Consider the following 20404-nt stretch of genomic DNA (forward strand, 5'->3'; position numbering starts at 1 on the left):
ATTCAATCAATTCAATAAAATCAATTAAAAATAAAAGAGCAGCATATATGATAGTTACAATCTGTAAGAGCTGTAGCATCCCATTAAAACATACTTGCCAGAATTTTACAAACTTAATGGTCCACCTATAAAAAAAAAAAAAAGCGAGATGTGCCCAACTTTGGAGGTAAAATTGTAATTATTTGAATTTTAGGTACTCTCAGAGGCAGACTATTCAAAATGTTTTAAAATAAGAGATAGCATCTCTTATCCAGCCTCTCTTCTAAATCTATACACTTTAAGTATTAATAGTTTTACTAATACAAAACTACTGTATAGTTCTGTTATTATTTATCCATGACATAAGATGAATATTTCTTACATCACAGAAGGAAAATATAAGGCTATTTGAATATAATTTAAGGCTATTTGAATATAATTTCAAATAGATTTCCATAATGGGAGACTACACCTTATCTCCAAACTTCTAATCAAAATCCTATATAAAATTTTCTATTCTATTAATCTTAGCCTGTTGTACCTGAGGAAACATTTCAGCTATGACAGTTAAGCCATTTATATCTCTTTTTTTTAAACTGCCATCAATCATTTGCAGAACCCACCTACTTCACCTATCAGAATGTTCCTTCTGTAGCCCCACCCCTTTCCTTGTTTCAAAGAGGTTTCCACCTGGACAGTTATTGTTCTTAGGCCTGTAATTTATTCTAAGCCATCTCTACTGGTTGCCAACCCCCCTAACTGGTTTTAAGAACTGTGTAAAGAACTTATGCAAAAAGAGGCCCCTTGCATCTGTGATGTGGATTGTATAACCATGATTTATCTTTATTTCATATATTGAAACTTATTTATGATTTCTAGAATGCAAATCTAAATTAAATTTGTGGCTCATTTTGTAGAAGAGTCAATAAAACCTATTTGTATATGTAACTCTTACTAATAAAAGTTTAACTGTGATGCTGCTTTTAGATGGGAGACAAATTTGGCAATGAACATAAAGTACTAAAGATTTGGATTTAATAATTTTGGAAATTAAATCTGTTCTGTTTGGCTATCATAACAGTGATAAGTAGTCAATCTTGTGCTAGATACAATTTTCTTTCTATAAAATATAAATATTTGTGTGTTGGCTGGGGACATCTGCTTTCTACTTTGCAGCACAGTATGCCACAAGCAAACCTTAGATATTAATTTAAATCAATAAATAATGTTTTAATTAATCATGTATTTGTGTACTGTTGAGATCTTCTATGGAATTCACAGTTTTGTTTATTTGTCCATTTAAATTTCTATGCCAAAAAATCTTTGTCTGGCTTAGAGTCTCCTCACATAAGCATTACAGTGAAAATCATTCAAATCATGAGCAACAGCAAACACTCGCAACATATTTTTTGTCTAAAGCAGCAAATGCACCAACACTTTGGAATAATTAAACATTTCATCTCTTCCTCAAATGTTTTCTGGAAGAGACAAATCTTTAAAGGTTTTCAAAAACTTAACAGTGAAGAAGCAGTCCTTACCTCTGAGAGGATTCCATCACTAAAAACAACACTTTGTATACTTTCTGATTTCATCAAATGGGCAGATGCCACTTTAGCAGCACATCTCTGAGATGCCTAAGCCACACATTATGTAAGGTTTTAAAAGTAATAATTAACACCTTGAATTACACCCAGAAGGTAGCCAGCATGCAAAGAAGCTCCTGCTGTAGAACTGTCACATGGGCAAATTTCAAAGTATCCATAACTACCTGGGATACTGCTGAACCAGCTGCAGGTTGCGAGTGGTCTTCATGGGCAATTTGGAGAATCAGAGACAGGACCCAATTGCCTTGACTGCTAACTGGCAACATACTATTTCCTTTATTCTTGCGAATAAGGAACAGTCCTACTATTTAAATGGGATAACTGATATTATTTTGAGATTTGTTCTATCAAAAGGACTTAATCATAGTCATGTCAGAAGCACTGAGGCACTTCCAGATTGAAAGGATTAGCCAGTGACATCACCATTGCCCAGGGCACAGGTCGGCAACCTGCGGCTCCGGAGCCGCATGCGGCTCTTTAAGCCTTCCCCTGCGGCTCCCAGCCTCCTCTGCCTTTGCAGAGAGAGACAGAGACAGAGAGAGGAATTGCGCTTCCCTGCTTCTCTCTCTCTCTCTCTCTCTCTCTCTCTCTCTCTCTCTCTCTCTGTGTGTGTGTGTGTGTGTGTGTGTGTGTGTGTGTGTGTGTGTGTGTTTGTGTGTGTGTGTGTGTGTGTGTATAAAAAAAAGAGAGTGCACTCACAGTGTTCTCCGAGGAGCTGAAAAGCTTACTGGGCGGAGCTCCCCCCTTTGCTGCATCTCTGCAGGAAGCAGGAAGGGCAAGAGAGAGCTAGCTAGCCCAGCTAGGCTGACTCAGGAATTCTGGGAGTTGAAGTCCATGAGTCATAAAAGAGACGAGGTTGACTACCCCTGATCTTGTTGGACAACAGCCTGAAGCTTGTCAGGTGAGCAGCAGATAGGAGAGGGGGGGGAGAGAGAGAGGGAGAGAAAGAGAGAGAGGGAGAGAGAGAGAGAGAGAGAAAGAAAGAGAGCGGGGGAAAAGGAGTGGCAGACCAAGGGCAGATAGAGAGGGAGAGAGAGAGAGAGAGAGAGAGAGAGAGAGAGAGACCCTTTTGACATCTAAAATGAAGATAACACTGCATATATCCTTTTTTTACGTGTGTGTGTGTGTGTGTGTGTGTATACATACATACATATACATATATATATATACACACACACATACATACACACACACAAACACACACACACCTATAATAAAGGTAAAAAAGGATATATGCAGTGTTATCTTCATTTTAGATATCAAAATGGTTTTGCGGCTCCCAGTGTTTTGTTTTTGGTGGGAAACGGGTTCAAGTGGCTCTTTAAGTGTTTTGGGTTGCCTACCCCTGGCCCAGGGGATGCTCAGGTAGGGGTTTCTTTCATGTCCCTGGCAGAAGCTGGAGCAAAGGATGAGAGCTCACTCAACCACACGGCAGCACTCGGATCTCAAACACAGTCTTGCTAACCTCCAACCCAGCATCATAATCATGTGAGCCACCATACTCCTTAAGGTCTTAATTATATGGTGTGTCATTGCATAAGAGGAAATTCTATACAGGAAATCACAGAACATAGTGCAATTCTGGGCATAAAGAAATTTCACAATCACATAAGGCTGTAAAATGACATATCACTTAAAAAAGAAAGAAAGAAAACCACAAGTTTTAACTAAGCCTATACCGAACACTTGAGTTCTTCCATGTCTTGTGGTTTTCATCTTAATTGTATGACAGGCGGAAGTTTAAGGTGGAGGAGAATACCAACGATAAAAGCCTCATGAATGATTCTCAAACTTATTAGTCAAGGGCAAGAAATTTTCTCATGTGTTATGGAACACGTCCACCATAATTTGATATCTTGAAACCTGTGCAAGTGGGATCTAATAAACAGAAACAAATCAGAGATTTTACTTGCCTAGAGTCTCCTAAAGGTATGTGATCAATATTTGTGTAACGTCTTTAAAAATAGAACAAACAGAACTTAAATGAAATACTGCAGTATGGAGAATCTCTGTTGTTTAACCCGACAGCCATTCTTTCTTTCAGAATAAGGTTCTAGAAAAATATTATTTCAGGATAGGATTCCAGCTCAACTTTTGGGTGATTCTGTCATGCTTGGGTCACAAGTAATTGCCACTGCTATTTCTCTTCTTTCTCTTTCTCCTTCTCAGCTTTTATAGATTTTAAAGAAAAGAAGAGCAATTTTGATCATATTGACTGGAGAATTCTGGGGATTGAAGTCCATAAGTCTTAAAGTTGCCAAGATTGGACACCCCCAATCTAGATTTTAACTAATGAGCTAACTGTTAATATTGCTAACTCCTGTCCAACTTTCTGAAGCTATTCAAGAGGTTTATTTGATGTTCAGAAACTTTATGTCAATCCACTCCGTGAGATTTACAGCCTCGTTAAAAAAAATACTGTTAGTACAAAACCTAGAAATTCTTGCTGAATTTCTTTCTAATTCTAGAAAGTCAAAGAAGGAAATGCTTTGGTACCTTTCTGATTTATACGTTGGTACAGTTTCATTATCATGATTCATTAGTCTTAATAAATTCAAGAACATATCATACTTTCCTCCTCCTCTACTTTATGCTACACATTAGCAGTGAGAACAATTAATACTTTTGCTTTCTGATATATATCTGAAGATAAGTAATAAAACACATTCATGGAATAAATAAATAATTGCTCTAAATTCAAACTGCTAGACAGTATTCTGTATTTTTTACTTATACTGTATGTTTTGGTATGCTTGAAAATCAACTGGGCATTCCACGTTTGCATCTTACAAGCAAAGATATAAGCCAGACATATTATTACATAGGGTTTCTTGCTCTTCTGTGGTTTATTTAAAAGACCAAGACAGAATTTCTTTCTGCTATTAGTTTTAATGGCTGATCTTTCCCATTATTTCTGCCAGGGAAGCTTCCAGGCCCTCTCTTAGCAAGAGACTTTTTGGTTCCACCTTGATTTATATGATATGTGACAATATTATGCATCTTTATATAATCTGAAATAAAAACAATAGAAAAAATTGTTTATATTAAATGGATCAAAATCATAGAATAGTTGATATCTTAGAAGTATGAGAATAGAAACTTATTCAGGCAATTCAAAATTTAAAGGTCTGCAGAAAGTCATTGAAAGCAGTGATTTGCAGCACATATAGTATGAACCAAGTACTTTTTTCTAAAACATTAGTCATGCCTTTTGCAAGGCTTCTTAAAGTGAACAAAGTTAGGGGCAGTTTGCAAAGCGATCTTGTAAGCTTTATAAATGGCATAACTTCAAGAAAGGTGATACATCATTCACAAGATAATAAGTTAGAGTGATGAAGTAAGCTCATTCAAATCAGGAATAAGCAGATGGGACTATTTTCCTGCTGGGACTCAGAGACCTAGGATGCCCAGTTTGATCTGTAACATCATGTTCATGAAGGGGAAAATGAGGTTGGGTAGTTGGTGCTTCAAATTCATTATGGAAATATATTCACTGATAGGAGTCATATAATTTGCTTAGAATATATATGTTTGAGGAATTATGATTGCCCATACTAAGTCTCCAATATGTTTACTGTACATACATTTTAATGTTTAATTAAAAGCTATTTGTTGACATCAGGTGGGCTATTTAATTTGTTTTTATGAGGAAAAATCTGTAAGCATGTATTTGCTGAATGTACTTCTTCCTTTCCCCCCCACCCCCATCCCCTTTCTTCTTTAGTTGGGAACTGAATGTTTTGCACTAATCCAGCCTATAATACTGTAGTTTTCACTGGACATTTTCTCATGGAGAGCTATCATTGGGCAATAAATTGTCAATCTGAGTCTATTGATCAATAGGCCACGCCTTGAGTTGGGGACAACACACTTTGTCAACATCTTCAAACAGTACTAAATTGTACTCTAGTTTGATATAGTTTTATTGCTTTATTGTTGTTGGCTATTATCCTGAAATCCATTTTACACTCTATTTTGAAGCAGGCTTAAATTTATGCAAAATGCAGCAAGATGATCATATTGCTTGGCTCAACCTGGCTCAAAAACAGTAACTGTGAGAGAGAACTTGGAGTGCTAGTGGACAATCACTTAAATATGAGCCAGCAGTGTGGAGCAGCAGTCAAAAAAGCTAAAACAATCCTTGATTGTATAAAAAGAGGCATAGAACTATTAGTACCACTTTATAAAACCTTAGTAAGACTACACCTGAAATACTGCATCCAGTTTTGATCACCACACTATAAAAAGATATTGAGACTTTGAAAAAACTACGGAGAAGAGCAACTAAGACGATTAAAGGCCTGTAGATGAAAACATGTGAAGAACAGTTGAAGGATGTGTGTTTGGCTAGTCTAGAGAAAAGAAGGATGAGGGGGAACATGATAGCAGTATTTGAGGGGTTACCACAAAGAAAAGGGGGTCAACTTATTTTCCAAAGCACCAGAGAGGGTAGGACAAGAAACAATGGATGGAAACTATTCAAGGAGAGAAGCAACCTGGAATTAAGGAGAAACTTCCTAATAGTGAGAACAATTAACCAGTGGAACAGTTTGTGTTCAGAAGTTGTGGGTGCTTCATCACTGGAGGTTTTTAAGAAGAGACTGGACAGCTAATTGTCTGAAATGGTATAGGGTCTCCTGCTTCAGCAGGGGGCTGTACTAGTAGGCTCCAAGGTTCCTTCTACTCTACTCTACTCTACTCTACTCTACTCTACTCTACTCTACTCTACTCTAATCTACTCTACCCTACCCTACCCTACTCTATTTCTTTAGTTCCCTTAATGACTTGGTTCCTTTCCCTGAGGGAGCTTTTCCTGGCTTAGTCCACCCTGCTTACATGCCTTCACTTTAGGTATGGTGGCTTTGGCCTAGTCTCACACATTCCTTCCCCTGACATCAAGTTCAACAGGAGACGTCACAAAATGGAGCTCACTCATCACCCACTCAGAGCATTACAGATTTTTGTATGTATTCTTGCCAGTAGGTTTGCTGTCTAGTTGACTTGGAGGTACAATATTTTAGGAAAACAAATCTAAAACACTGAAGAAATTAATACAAAGGCAATAATATAAACAGAAAATTTTAATAAATTTTCCTTCCTCAGGATCCCAAATCAGGTAAACCACAAAGTGAGCCAAGACCTGTTCCATCCCTCTGGATCTTGGAAGATGTGAGATGCTAGAGTCTTAAGCTTGACTAGTTTTGCTTCAGTGTAATTCTCATTTTTGGTTAGGTTAAAACAGCAAAGATCTTTAAAGGATTCGCAACCCTGACCTATTATCTAATAATAGATAATCAATAGCCTCACGATTTTGGATTATTGTAGTCCTGATATCAGTCATTTCTTCTGTCAGAGCAGCGATGAGGGACGATGTGAGGTTGTCACTTTTAGCCAGGTTGCACACCACTTTTCTTAGATCCATGTAGGCAAAGCACAAGAATAATCAGAGAATCTGATGCTAGTAACAGAAAGTAGTACTGTTGATAAAATATATAAGGCCAAAAATGTGAGAACACAGTTTGTGTTGCAAAATTCTAACTGATCTTTCTGAGAATTTTCTAATTGGTAGTGCTTGGTTAGCCCTCCAGATTGTTTACATAAATGTACTAATAAAAAAAGGAGTTTCAACAGGGCATTGATTTATCATGGTGGCCACACCTGCAAATTCAAATGAGATATAAAAAAGATGTTAAACATCTGGATTTTACAAAGAACAGACAGAATTTGATCAGATATTACTGACATCAGATGAAAAATAGATTAAGAAACTATAAGTAAAAGATGGAACAGGAACAAGTTAAAGAAACAATGATAATATGGGCAAAAAACTTTGGTCATAACATAGAGTTAGAAAACTGACAAAGCCTTTGGGAAAGAAATTCTAAAATAACAAAGGCGGAGGCTTACAAAGAAACCTTTATAAAATGTTTTACAGATGGCACTTAACACCTGTGAGGTTAGCGAAAATGTTTAAAAATATGTCTAGTAATTGTTGGAAATGTAGACAAAAACCAGGCACATATTATCATCTTTGATGGACATATCCTAAAGCCAAAAGATTTTGGTCAAGAATACAAATACGGTTAGAGAAAATGACTAAAAAACACATAGATTTTAAGCCAGAATTATTTTTGTTTGGTATAATTGTAGGAAATTACATGTGTTAACTGCAGCAAGAATTGTATTTGCTCAACATTGGAAAGATGAAGAATTACCAGCGGAAGAAGAGATAATTAAGAAAATTTTAGATTGTGCAGAAATGGACAGATTGACACTGAAAATGAAAGAGAAAGAAGACTCAGAATATTTTAGAACATGGAATACATTTTATCAATGGCTAGAAAAATGAGGTAAAGAGAAAGGAGCATAACATGTATTAGTAAGCTAAATGTTGAAACCCAGACAATCTGTTGCTGATAAAATATTAAGCATTTGTGACTATAAAAAATTGAAAAAATATTGAAAAAAAAGAAAAGGAGTTTCAGACCATTAGCATTCTCTTAAAAAGTCTAAAAGAGAACAAGAACAGTTATAAAATCTACCAATTTTGTGTTTTGAATGGAACCTAAGAACAAAAAGAAATTAATGTTGATAAGATTATTAAAGTATTTAACAGTTTAAGCAGTTCTGCAGTGTTGCCAATAAGCATTCTCAGGAAGGGTCAGAAAGTCAAGATAGAACTTGCAATCTTACAATTGAAGGCCTACCCCTTTTTTTACATGTGTTGCACATAGATAGGCCTTTGATTGCATTGTCATAGATGCCCTTTGTAGGTTCTCTTCCGTTGGTCTGATGGTTGTTTTAATTTGAACTTCTGCACTGACAGAATATTAGGCTTGATGGCCCAAATGGCCACTCCCAATTTTGTGATTCTGTTTCTGGAATGAAAATGATTTGATAAACAAAGCTTTTAAATGAATTGATTTGCTAATAAAATAGCTGAATATGCTCTGGTTTGTTTAAATTAGAATTAAAAAGGAAAACAAAACAGTGAAAAAGCCTCACTTTTAGTAGCATAAAAAAAAACAAAGTTGCTATTATGTTTGAGGTCATGGCAGAAATTTGTAATGGCTTAATTTCATAGATGTAGGGAATATAATTTTAGAATTAATATATACACATGCATATAATGTGTATATGATATATACATTTAATGCATGATTCATGCATTGTAATACAATGAGGTCAGTTTTATATATAGGAGTAGGTTCCTGTTACAAAGTTATATTGGAAAATTCCAAAATGATGCTTGGAAATCTTCTAGGATAGTTTCTGTCTTGTGGCTATCAAGTAAAATAGGATCTGATAATTAAAACAGCTGTGATTCAATTTCTTTTGAATAAAATCTTCATTAACAAAACAGTCTTTGCAAAATTTTGGCCCTGTAGTACCTTCAAATATTTGTAGAGGTGATTGATAAGTGTGGTAGCAATTCAGTCATTTTTGAAAGTATAATTGTAATCAGATTAGACAGATGTTCTGAGAATTATTTAAAGATAGCAATAGAAATGGTTAATCTCGCAGGATTGTTGAAAAAAAATGCCTTCCTCTGGAACTAAAATCACAGAGCAGCTGTTCTAAAACTACGAGAACAGCTTAGGAGATAGCCCAAATCCCATTGCTGAGAAAATACAACAGTTTCTGGATCTCAAACACATGTTGTTTGCAAATAGCCTTCAACATTTTATAAAATGCTGTCTTTTCTACACAGTGCAGGATAAAACTAGAATGGGTTTCTTTTCTTGCAGTGCCAGCTTGTTTCTTTCCCCATGCTTCCTTCTTGATTACTAATACAAAAACCATTTTGAATGTCAGCTTCCCATAAGATAAATGTATATCCTATCATTAAATCTGTACAAATTATTTGCACAGTAAGGGATTATTCTTGTCATATACAATCTAAATAAAAAATCTCCCACAACCCTCAGGGAATATCGTAAGTGCAGAGTACAATATGAATAACCAATCTTTACTGCAAATAGTTTCTTTGGAGGGTTATTTAGATTACCTGCTCGAAAAATAACAGTGGAAGGCCACATCAAATGTGTTACAACTTGGAGAGTTTGTCCTTTACTAGTTGTTTTAAAAATGCAGAAGAGGAGCCAGGTTGAAACTATTTAGCTATTTTATACCCTCCAATATTCTAGGAAGAGGATCAGAAACTTTCCACATCCTTAAGAGGAGATCTAGGAATATCTCTTCCGTAAACCAAGATTACCTCATCAACTAACCTCTAGTTTCTTAGAACAAAGCTTTTTGTGATCTCTTGGATGAAAAGTTTCTCCAAGAGAGTTGACAAGCACGAAAAAGTATGACAATAGAGTGAAGGGGTTTCTCTTTTCCCCATCTGCCAGAATCTTACAAGCTGCTGGTATAATTAATTTTTCTGGGGCTGCACATACAGTAGGTCAATGGAGACAACCTTGTCTATGGAGCAGGGTCAATTTCTGACAGATTGTTAATCTCCTGAGTCAAATCATTTGTCAAAACCATCACCATTCATAGCAGATGTGGGTTTTTTTTTTTTTTTTTTTTTTTTTTGCCAACTGGTGATGTTGAAATGGAGGAAGCAATCAAACTAAAATGATCCACAAATCTCTTTTCTCAGCACACTCTGAATGGGGAATGAGGATTCTGTCCTCCAGAACACTGGCAATTAGGATTGGTAATGGGAACAGCAAGATCTATACTGTTTAATTTTCTGCTCACAGCAAATAGATACAGAGCACCTTAACTGAGCTGTGGAGCAAATCCCTGTGTTAATTTATATTTTTAATGCTAAACTGATTGTAACCAGTTCTACACTATGCATGACTAATTAAGTTGAAGGTTATTTAAACTGCTCAGCCATATTTGTGATAAGGTTTCTGATGAAATAAACAAAAAGACTTTTACACAGCTCTTAACTAATTCTTCCAATTCTTTATATCAGCTTTTTGACAATAGGCAGATATTGCTAATCCTGAGCTCCATCCTTTCATGGAGTCAGCCAATGTTTCTTACAATTTTCCAATATTTCAGCTTGCTAACGGGATAGGGCAAAACTGGCAGCTTGTTGGTACCATGTCCCCATATCTCTGCTTCCCTAGAGTGCTGGATTAGGAGTGGGGTGATCTATGTTGAGCTTATATGTTCTTCTCATTTAATTGTAATCTTTAGTATCCTTTTAAAATCTTTAAAATGTTATTATCTTTTTTTAAAAAAACATTCAAAACAAAAGAATTTTCCCATGGAAAGGCTTGAAGGGAAAATTTATCCAGTGCTGGCAAATGTGTCGATCCAAAGGTTCCTTATAGTTGAAAAGCAGTTATTCAGCAATTTCTGAAAGTAATTAGAAAGGGAAGCCAGTATCCTTTCAAAAGTTCTGACCATAGTTTGAGCAATATGACTATTCCCTTGTCTCCCTGAGCTCTGAGAGGACCACTGGTTTGAAAGAGGGGTGAAAGAGGCCATCTATGTCAAAATTGAATAGCCCTCTCTCAACAGAGAGGGGGGGATCTGACATCATCTATCTCCAGTCTACAACACAGTCCTTTCAGCAGTTTCAAGAAAGCTCCACACCCATTTGCACTACTCAGGAGACCCTGAAGACACAGATAAACCTCCAGGTAGCTTTAACGACTTGCTAAAAGAATGCAAATGAACAGCCGTCTGCAGGAGCATAAATCTTTCTATTCCCCACCATCCACCCAGAGCTGAAGAAGCTTCTTGAATTAGAAGCAAAACATCTTCAAAGAAAAACAAGATAATCCAGTTGCCTCATGAAAAAGCATCTTTGGGATAACTATGACTTGGATGTCTCAGAGTATCCACAGATATTTCCCTAAGCTCTAAATGTTATCTCGATCTCTCAAAAGGAGCAGCTGCTTGGAGAAGAATAGAATAGAATAGAATAGAATAGAATAGAATAGAATAGAATGGAATGGAATGGAATGGAATGGAATGGAATGGAATGGAATGGAATGGAATGGAATGGAATGGAACGGAACGGAACGGAACGGAACAGAATAGAATAGAATAAGAGTGGAGTGGAGTGGAGTGGAGTGGAATAATAACTTTATTATCATTTTGAATGTACACTAATCGGCATACATTAAAATGAAATTTTGTTGCATACAGCTCTCATAGGGTCACCACCTCTGATATACACTACATAAATATGACAAAAATAAATAAATAAATAAATATGTTTATACCCACATATATTATATGACACAGAGAAACAACAGTCTAGTTTGGGTTATGTATACATACGCATGGTGAGAAAAACGAATCTTGCGAGATTACCAGATGGATGGCATAGGGAACAAAGCTATTACAGAATCGGGTAGTCCTGCTAGAAATACTTCGAAACCTCCTCTCAGAGGGGAGCAACAGAAACAGACCGTAAAGTGGGTTTGGGGTCTCTAACAATGCTTTGATCTCTAAGCATATGGTACTTATAAGCAGCATCCTGAATACGAAGAAGCGAGCTTCCTATGATCTTCTCAGCTGTCCTTACCATTCTCTGTACGGACTTTCTAGCTGAGGCACTGCTGCCACCAAACCAGACAGTGATGCAGTTTGTTAAAATGCTCTCAATTGTGCCTCTGTGAAAAGTGGCCAGGACAGAAGGAGAAAGATGTGCTCTTCTCCTCTGACGCAGGAAATGCAGACACTGGTTTGCACGCTTCACTAAGGATGAGGTGAGGAAAGACCAATTCAGATTGTTAGTTATCTGCACCTCCAGATACTTAATACTGTTGACCACCTCTACAGCTACATCCTTGATACTGAGTGGAATATGACTATGCCGGCTCTTTCTAAAGTCTACAATGATTTCCTTTGTTTTATCAACATTTAGAACCAGGTTACTTTTATTCCACTAGTCCACCAGAGCCTTCACCTCTTCCCTATAAGCATCTTCATTGTCATCCCGGATAAGACCCACCACTGCCGTGTCGTCTGCATACTTCACAATATGATTCATAGCAGATGGTGGGCGATCTCAAGTCCTCTCCTTGTTTCTACTTACTGGCTCTTCAGTCTGCTATGCTGACAGGTCCACTTTTCACACTTACAATGATGTGTGTATATTCTTACATGTGTGTCATTTATACAATCAGAACTTTTTTTTGAAAAAAAAATTCTAAAACATTTACTAATTAAATTAAGAAGTAAAGTCAACCTCCCAACTATCCCTATTTATTTACAAGGCCAGCTCTAGACATTTAAAGACGCTAGGCAAATTCATATTCATTAAAACCTATTGTTTGGTTTATTTTCCAATTTTGTTAGGAAATTCAAAAAGATACCTCTTGTTTCTTTTTTTTCTTCGAGCTTTTGAGCTTATGATTTTCAATCCGGGACATTTCTTTTTCTTTTCATTTTTATGCTGTTTATGCTATGAAATTATATTTAACCCACCAGCAGGTGTACCGCCTCACAGAATGCACTCTTACTGCTTTTTTGTTTTTTTATTATGCTTTTCAGAAATCTTTTTAATTTTTCTGCCCAATAAAATTTCATGCCCCTAGACTAGTGCCTGTTCAGATTTCTATATTTACAGCATTAATTAAGGATTATTTTTCTCATAGTTGTTGGAACACATCCAAGTCCATATAATAGTCTTATAATATATATAAGGTAGTCCTTAACTTACAGCCATTTGTTTAGCAACCATTCAAAGTAACAGTGGCATTGAAAAAAGTGACTTATAACCAGCCCTTGCACTTAAAACTGTCACAGCATCCCTGTAGTCATGTGATTAAAATTGAGACTAGCAACCATTGTGTATTTACAATGGTTGCAGAGGCCTGGGGTCACTTGATCACTATTTGTTACCTTCCCAGCCTGCTTCCAACAAGCAAAATCCATGTGGGAAGCTAGATTTGCTTAAAGCAGTGGTTCTCAACCTTTTTAATGCCGTGACCCCCAACCGGTAGTAAGTCGAGGACTACTGAACCGGTCATAAGTCAAGGACTATTCAACTGGTGCAGCACCATTTGCAGAATGGGACTTTTGGAGGGCTCAGCAGGGCAGAGACAGCCTGGACAATTCCTATTGGCTTTTGAAAGCCAATAGAATTAGACTCTATTCAAGAGAGTCTATTCTATGGGCTTTCAAAAGCCAATAGAATAAAAGGGAGTAGCACAGCTAAGGAAAAGGGGGAAAAAATGGCGGACTGTGTTGTTTGGCAACCCCTGTGAAATGGTCATTCGACCCCAAATGGGGTCCCGACCCACAGGTTGAGAACCACTGGCTTAAAGACTATGTGATGCACTTAACAACTGCAGTGATTTGCTTAACAACTGTGGCAAAAATAGTTGTAAAGTCGAGCATGACTCACTCAGCAATCACATTGCTCTGAACACTTTGCATGAAACAAAAAATGTCTGAGAGAATAAAAATACCCAGATATAGATATAATAATACTATATATCACAACATTCTATGTTGAAGTTTTCATAGAAATACTAAAACAAAACCCATAAACACAAAAGTGTTCTATTACATTCAGACTGGACAATTTCTGGCAGTGTATAAGTTACTAATGCAGCTCATTAAAAAGGTTACGAAGCACAATTTAAAATCCAATTAATAGTTTTCAATCAATATGCATAAAGTGCTTTTGAAAGTATATTACACATCTCATAAGATTTACACATCTCATAAGATTTACAAATAATCTTCCAAAGAAGATGCTGTTTACATTTATTGGATTTTATATCCTGTAATCCAGTCTGGTTGAAATCCCTTCCTCACCATTATCCAAGAAACAATTTCACCTTCCCTATTGTCAATATTGAATCAATAACACAATATAAGCTAGATTTCTGTTCTAGAGGCTAGAATGTACACCATTGTTTCCCAGATAGATAATATTTATATATTGTTGCCCAGACATTCCCAACTCAAAAGTTAATGCAATGACTACATGTAGCTGTTTATTCTTTTTTTTTTAACTTTGTTTTGGCAAAATAATCCAGCTAATATATAGATTTAACACCACTTTTCCAGTGTGGATTGGTGTGAGAGGACAGGCTGCCTGCAAAAAGGCCAGCACTTAGGCTGCTGGTGCCCTATTACTTAAAGACCTCTGTCTAGCCAGCCCAGCAAATGGTGGCTATAAAAGCTGAAAAGAAAGACAGCTGCAGTTGGCAGTGTTGGAGTTGTGGTGCTGTTGGGGGGAGTAAAAAGGCAGGCAGTTTGTTTGGGAAACTACAACAGGCTGAAGCAGCCTTCAGGCAAATCAAAATTTAACATAAACTGGCATTGAACTTTTTCAGAACTATTGTGTTTTTAATTAAAAGTTTGTTGCTGAATGTCTTGCCTATTGTATATTTTTTTTTTCTTGCACATAACAATTATCTATAAACTGCCCTTCACGGACCTCTTTTCATTGATTCTTAACTTTGTATTAGAGTTGACTGAAAAAGTATAAAGTATATTTTGTAATACAGATTAATCTTAATCAGCTTTAGAGTGGTGTTCTAGTGTCAAAATTTAATATATAGCATAATTTAATTTATCTAGTCTTCACTGACCCAAAAAAAATGGTTGGTAAGAGAATATAAATCATTGGATACAAGATAGGCAGCAAATAAAGTTCATAAATAAAAAAAGAAACAAATAATTCAGCCAGATAACACTTAGGTTTGATTTCTGTGACTAAGTGTTAAACATGTACTTTACAACAGAATCTTATGAATGCATTTTCAGGGAAGTGTCCCATAGAGTTTACTACTGGTTTACTACCTTTGTCTAGGATCTTGTGTACCCTTGCTTCATTTTGTACTAAAAGTAATTCTAATCAGCAAAATTGAATTTACTTTTGAACAAACATGCATAAAATGCATGATGTAATTTCTCATTATTACCAGATCAATACATCTTGAAAGTTTCTTCATGTTTGGCTAAATTGTGGTCAATGTTAACACAGATAACTGGACCACGTTTTTGTCGTCATATTTCTGGCACCATAAGCTCAGACAATGTCTGGTCCAGGATTTATAGTAAATTGTTTCTATATAGACAATTATAAATATACAGTTGTTTTTGTTGTTAGTTGCGACAATTATATAGATAGGATCTGTGGTGGCACAGTAATTAAAATGCAGTATTGCAGGCTAACTCCTCTGCCAGGAGTTCAATCCTGACCGGCTCAAGATTAACTCAGCCTTCTATCCTTCTGCAGTCAGTAAAATGAGGAATCAAATTGTTGGAGGCAACATGCTGACATTTGTAAACGGCTCAGAGTACTATAAAGCAGGGCTTTTCAACTTTTTCACCCATTGTAACACTTTTACGATACAGCAATATCGAGTACCACCAGTCGCCTAGCAAGGTGTCAAAAACTTGATGACCAAAAAAAAGGAAAAAAGTGATGAAGTACAGGTAGTCCTCGACTTACAACAGTTTGCTTAGTGACTATTCGAAGTTACAATGGCACTGAAAAAAGTGCCCCCCAAGCCAAAGCCGAGCAAGACACCTGCCTGCCCACCTGGCAGCACTCTTCCTCCTGTCCGAAGTTTCCATTGCTGTGAGCATTTCTGTTGAGGATTGGCAGCGGGGGTGGGGTGGGGTGTGTGTGGTTTTTATTCTCCCCGTCTTATGGGTGGTTGCAGCAGGTTTTGGTCACTTCACATGACCCTGGGACACTGTGACCGTCATAAATATGAATCAGTTGCCACACATCTGAATGTAAATCACAAGACCCTGGAAATAAGGCAACATTCCAGCTGATTGGTGCTTCTTCAGGGCTCAGCAGAAGTGCCAGGATCAGCGCCGAGCTCCAGCTGAAGCCTGGCGCTGATCCTGGTGCTTCCACTGAGCCCTGACAGTCCCGAAGTGCCAATCAGTTGGAAAGCGGCAATCAGCTGGAAAGCGGCACTGATCCCGGCACTTCCACTGAGCCTTGATACCCCTGCAGCTCCAGCCATCTCTCGCTCAAGCTTGTGCAGTGCTACCACCGGTTCAGCTCATTCCCCTCCCCCACTACCACTTTTCTAGGATGGTCGCATACCACCTGCCAGGTGCCAATGTACCACAGGTGGTACCCGTACCACTGGTTGAAAAGCCCTACTGTAAAACATTATGGAGTGGTATATAAGTGCTATTGCTATTGCTATAAATTGGAATTCCTTTTGCTAATACTTTTTGAAAAATGCTTGATTACATGTATTGATTTCCAAAAGACTGGAGTAGAAACAGCCTTTCTAAAATTCTCATTTCAGTTTCTAAAAAGTGAACATGACTGTAGTTTATGGCAATTCATGCAAATACTACCCTTGGGATCCATATTGTGGGTTTATTTATTTACACTATAGAACCTGCTCTGCAGTGTAATATTTTCCAACATGACTTTCAACATGAATTGAAATAGCCAAGCAGACCTATGAATAAAAATGGGTAGGATGGATAACAGTTGGTCAGCTTAATATGCAAATTTAGAAAACTTTACTTGGTTTGTTAGATTTCATTCATAGCGCTACATGTTCAAAATCAAATATTACATAAAAGACAAAAGAAACCTGATATATCATGGTACAAAATAACAATAGATCAAAAGCAATGGAAGCAATAGTACTATATTTAATGCACTAAACTTTCCAAGTCAGAATCCTTCTCATTTGCCAAATTCTGTTAAATCCTAGTAATTTCAAATAATTAAACTAAGCCTGATGGGTTTTTGTTTAAAAACAATTCCTGACTCCTTAAATAATTTACAGTGTTAACAGAAGAATGGAGCTAGCTGCCTTCCTAGTGCATTTGCCCATCAGCAGTGCTTTTTTTCTTTTAAAAAAAAAAGGTGAAGGAACTCACACATGTCATACAACCCGCCTTGCCTACCCTATAAGGTTCCATCCAAAAAAAGGTGCCGGAAGTCCGTTCTGGGCATTCTATGAGAAAAAAAAGCCCTGCCCATCAGTATCCCATTATGAATAATATAGGTAAAGTTATAATAATAATAATGATAAAGTTGGAAGGGACCTTGGAGGTCATCTAGTCCAACCCCCTGCTCAGGCAGAAAACCCTATACCATTTCGGACAAATGGTTGTCCAGTTTCTTCTTAAAAACTTCCAGTGTTGGCGCATTCACCGCTTCTGGAGGCAGATTGTTCCACTGGTTAATTGTTCTAACTGTCAGGAAGTTTCTCTTAGTTCTAGGTTGCTTCTCTCCTTGATTAGTTTCCATCCGTTGCTCCTTGTCCTGCCTTCAGGCGCTTTGGAAAATAGCTTGACTCCCTCTTCTTTGCGGCAGCCCCTGAGATATTGGAACACTGCTATCATGTCCCCCTTCGTCCTTCTCTTCGTTAAACTAGACATATCCAATTCCAGCAACCGTTCCTTATATGTTTTAGCCTCCAGTCCCCTAATCATCCTTGTTGCTCTTCTCTGTACTCTTTCTAGAGTCTCAACATCTTTTTTACATTGTGGTGACCAAAACTGGATGTAGTATTCCAAGTGTGGCCTTACCAAGGCATTGTAAAGTGGTATTAATACTTCATGTGATCTTGATTCTATCCCTCTGTTAATGCAGCCTAGCACTGTGTTAGCTTTTTTGCAGCTGTAGGACACTGCTGGCTCATATTTAAGTAATTGTCCACTAGGACTCCGAGGTCCCTCTCACAATTACTACTATTGAGCAAGGTACCCCCTATACTATACCTGTACATTTGTTTTTTCTTGCCTAAATGTAGAACCTTACTTTTTTCACCATTGAATTTCATTTTGTTAGATAGCGCCCAGTGTTCAAGTCTGTCCAGATCCTCCTGTATCCTAAGCCTGTCTTCTGGAGTGTTGGCTATTCCTGCCAGCTTGGTGTCGTCTGCAAATTTGATGAGTTCCCCATCTATCCCTTCATCCAGATCGTTGATGAAGATGTTGAAGAGCACTGGGCCCGGAACAGAGCCAAGAGGAGCACAATGGGTCACTTGGTTAGGATGCTGATTGGAGCAAGCCAAACATTTGAGACCCATATGCGGCTGTGTGGCGGAGTGAGCTCTTGTCCTTCACTCCAGCTCCTGCCAGGGACATGAAAAGAGCCCTCAACTGGGCATTCCCCCAGGCACTGGTGATGTCACCAGCTAACCCTTTCAACCTGGAATGCCTTGGTGCTTCTGACACGAGTGTAGTAGCAGTTAACCAAGATCAGCAAAAAAAAAAGTTGAGTGGGAAAGTAATGGTTATAGCAGAAAGAGAGACTTCCTGACAATCTTTCTTTATATTTATTTTGAGTCTTACTACTGATGGCAGGGAATGAATTATCACAATGACAGGTATAGATAAGGTAGGTAGAGTTGTGCTGACGGTTAGGGAGGCAGATGCAGTCCATGCAAACATGGCCATGGAGAAGAGTGCTCTGCAGCAACCTTAAAGCAGCCAATAGAACCTTGGCAGTTCCAAATCACTGGCTGTCTCATCAGCTATTTTGATGAAGCCTACTAAATGGTTTCCATGGCAGGAATTTTGTCAGGAGAAAAGGGAAAACACTACTATCAGATAAACCAACTTTATATTTCTTTCTCTTACTTTTAACTATCTTGATCTTTAATACCTTCAAATAATGTTGTAGGACTTGATTTCATTTCTTTTCTTTGTCCCTTCTCACAAAATCCTTAACAAGTTTCTTTTGTAAATCCAATGTAGGAAAATTATCCAGGGTACTCTTTTGGTTTATTATTTGTATATCCCTTTTAATTACTAAGATATCAGCCAATTTCATTTGTATATCCAGTATAGCATCTTATTCTATACCATTCTTATAGCCTGTCATTTTAAATCCACTTTTAAATCAATCTCAGTGTTATTCTTCTTCCATAACTTCTTTTAAATGCTGTCTATCTATAGAATCAGAGTTAAAGTTAATTGCTGGGTCCATTGTTCACAAATATCCTTCGGTACATCCAATGTTAAAATATTTTGCTCCATTCTGTATTAGTAAGTCAAGTTTAAGTGTTATTCTCATTTATTTGTAGACTTTAGTTTCTTCCGGTTTCCTCTAATGTCCAACCTTCAAAGTCCCATTCTGCCATTTTTTTAAGAATTCAAAACAGCAGCATTTTCCCACAGAAAGCATTTTTATAATTAATTTCAAATTAATTATTTCAAATCCATCTGGATCCATAGTCTGTAACTTTCTAAAATCATTGTTCTAATACCCTTTTGCTGTCTATTCCAAAAGAAGTTTTTTTGAAGTTCTTAAACTTATATTTATTTAATTAGCTAATTATTGAAAGAAGCTCACCTGGTGCTATAAAACTTGTTCCAAAGTGTCTTAAAAGCTAAAAAGCAATTAACAAGAAATTTGTGAAAGTGATTAGGAAATGAGACTCAGCAGACCTTAGGCTGTGAATTTTACTAAAATCCCTCAATTCCCAGTTGCTCAACTCACTAGCTGAAGGGCTGACATGAGCTCATTACACAACCTTCAGTTCCTACAGCCTACTCACAAGGAGCAGCTGCCAAAGATACTATCTCACTATCTTTCCTTTTTTTTTTTTTTTTTTGGATAGACTGTACCAACCAGAATTCACTCTCTGGCCACCAATCTCGACTGCAATGCCATCCCTGCTTCTTCAATGACATCTAGTTTGCTAGGAATCCTCACCAGAACACTCTGAAAAGCAGTATTTAACATTGTGTGCTCTTTTCTATCTACCTGTTCTTTCCAGAATAACCAGTAGAAAGGAGCCCTGGAAAATATTTCCCAAAGAGAGCTAACAACACATTCTTCTTTCCATGCAGAATTTGCAGACATCCCCCATCTTTCTCCTGTGCTTCTTTTTGTCCCGTACAAAACTATATTATATTTGAAAAGATAAATGTTCATCTGTAGT

General features: G+C 37.2%; 2 protein-coding genes across 4 annotated transcripts in view; one reads left to right on the forward strand and one right to left on the reverse strand.

Annotated features, from left to right (window-relative positions):
* The window catches only part of ENTHD1 (ENTH domain containing 1), an 83235-nt gene that overhangs the window by 57311 nt on the left and 5520 nt on the right, over positions 1-20404 (reverse strand). The window contains exon 1 of one of the 3 annotated variants that reach the window (XM_039335520.1): positions 2283-2325. The exons of 1 other annotated variant lie outside the window; for it this stretch is intronic. The gene's annotated coding sequence lies outside the window, so the exon portion shown is untranslated. Of the gene's footprint in view, positions 1-520; positions 536-2282; positions 2326-20404 lie in introns of those variants that run through there. One more of the 3 variants, XM_039335519.1, reaches the window with a different exon arrangement.
* GRAP2 (GRB2 related adaptor protein 2) overlaps positions 3236-20404 on the forward strand; it is a 68374-nt gene continuing 51205 nt past the window's right edge. Inside the window, exon 1 of the mRNA XM_039335523.1 lies at positions 3236-3512. The gene's annotated coding sequence lies outside the window, so the exon portion shown is untranslated. The remainder of the gene's footprint in view (positions 3513-20404) is intronic.

This window comes from Crotalus tigris, unplaced genomic scaffold (assembly GCF_016545835.1).
Source record: "Crotalus tigris isolate CLP2741 ecotype Arizona unplaced genomic scaffold, ASM1654583v1 scf7180000017644.4837335, whole genome shotgun sequence".
In the NCBI taxonomy this organism is placed as follows: Eukaryota; Metazoa; Chordata; class Lepidosauria; order Squamata; family Viperidae; genus Crotalus; species Crotalus tigris.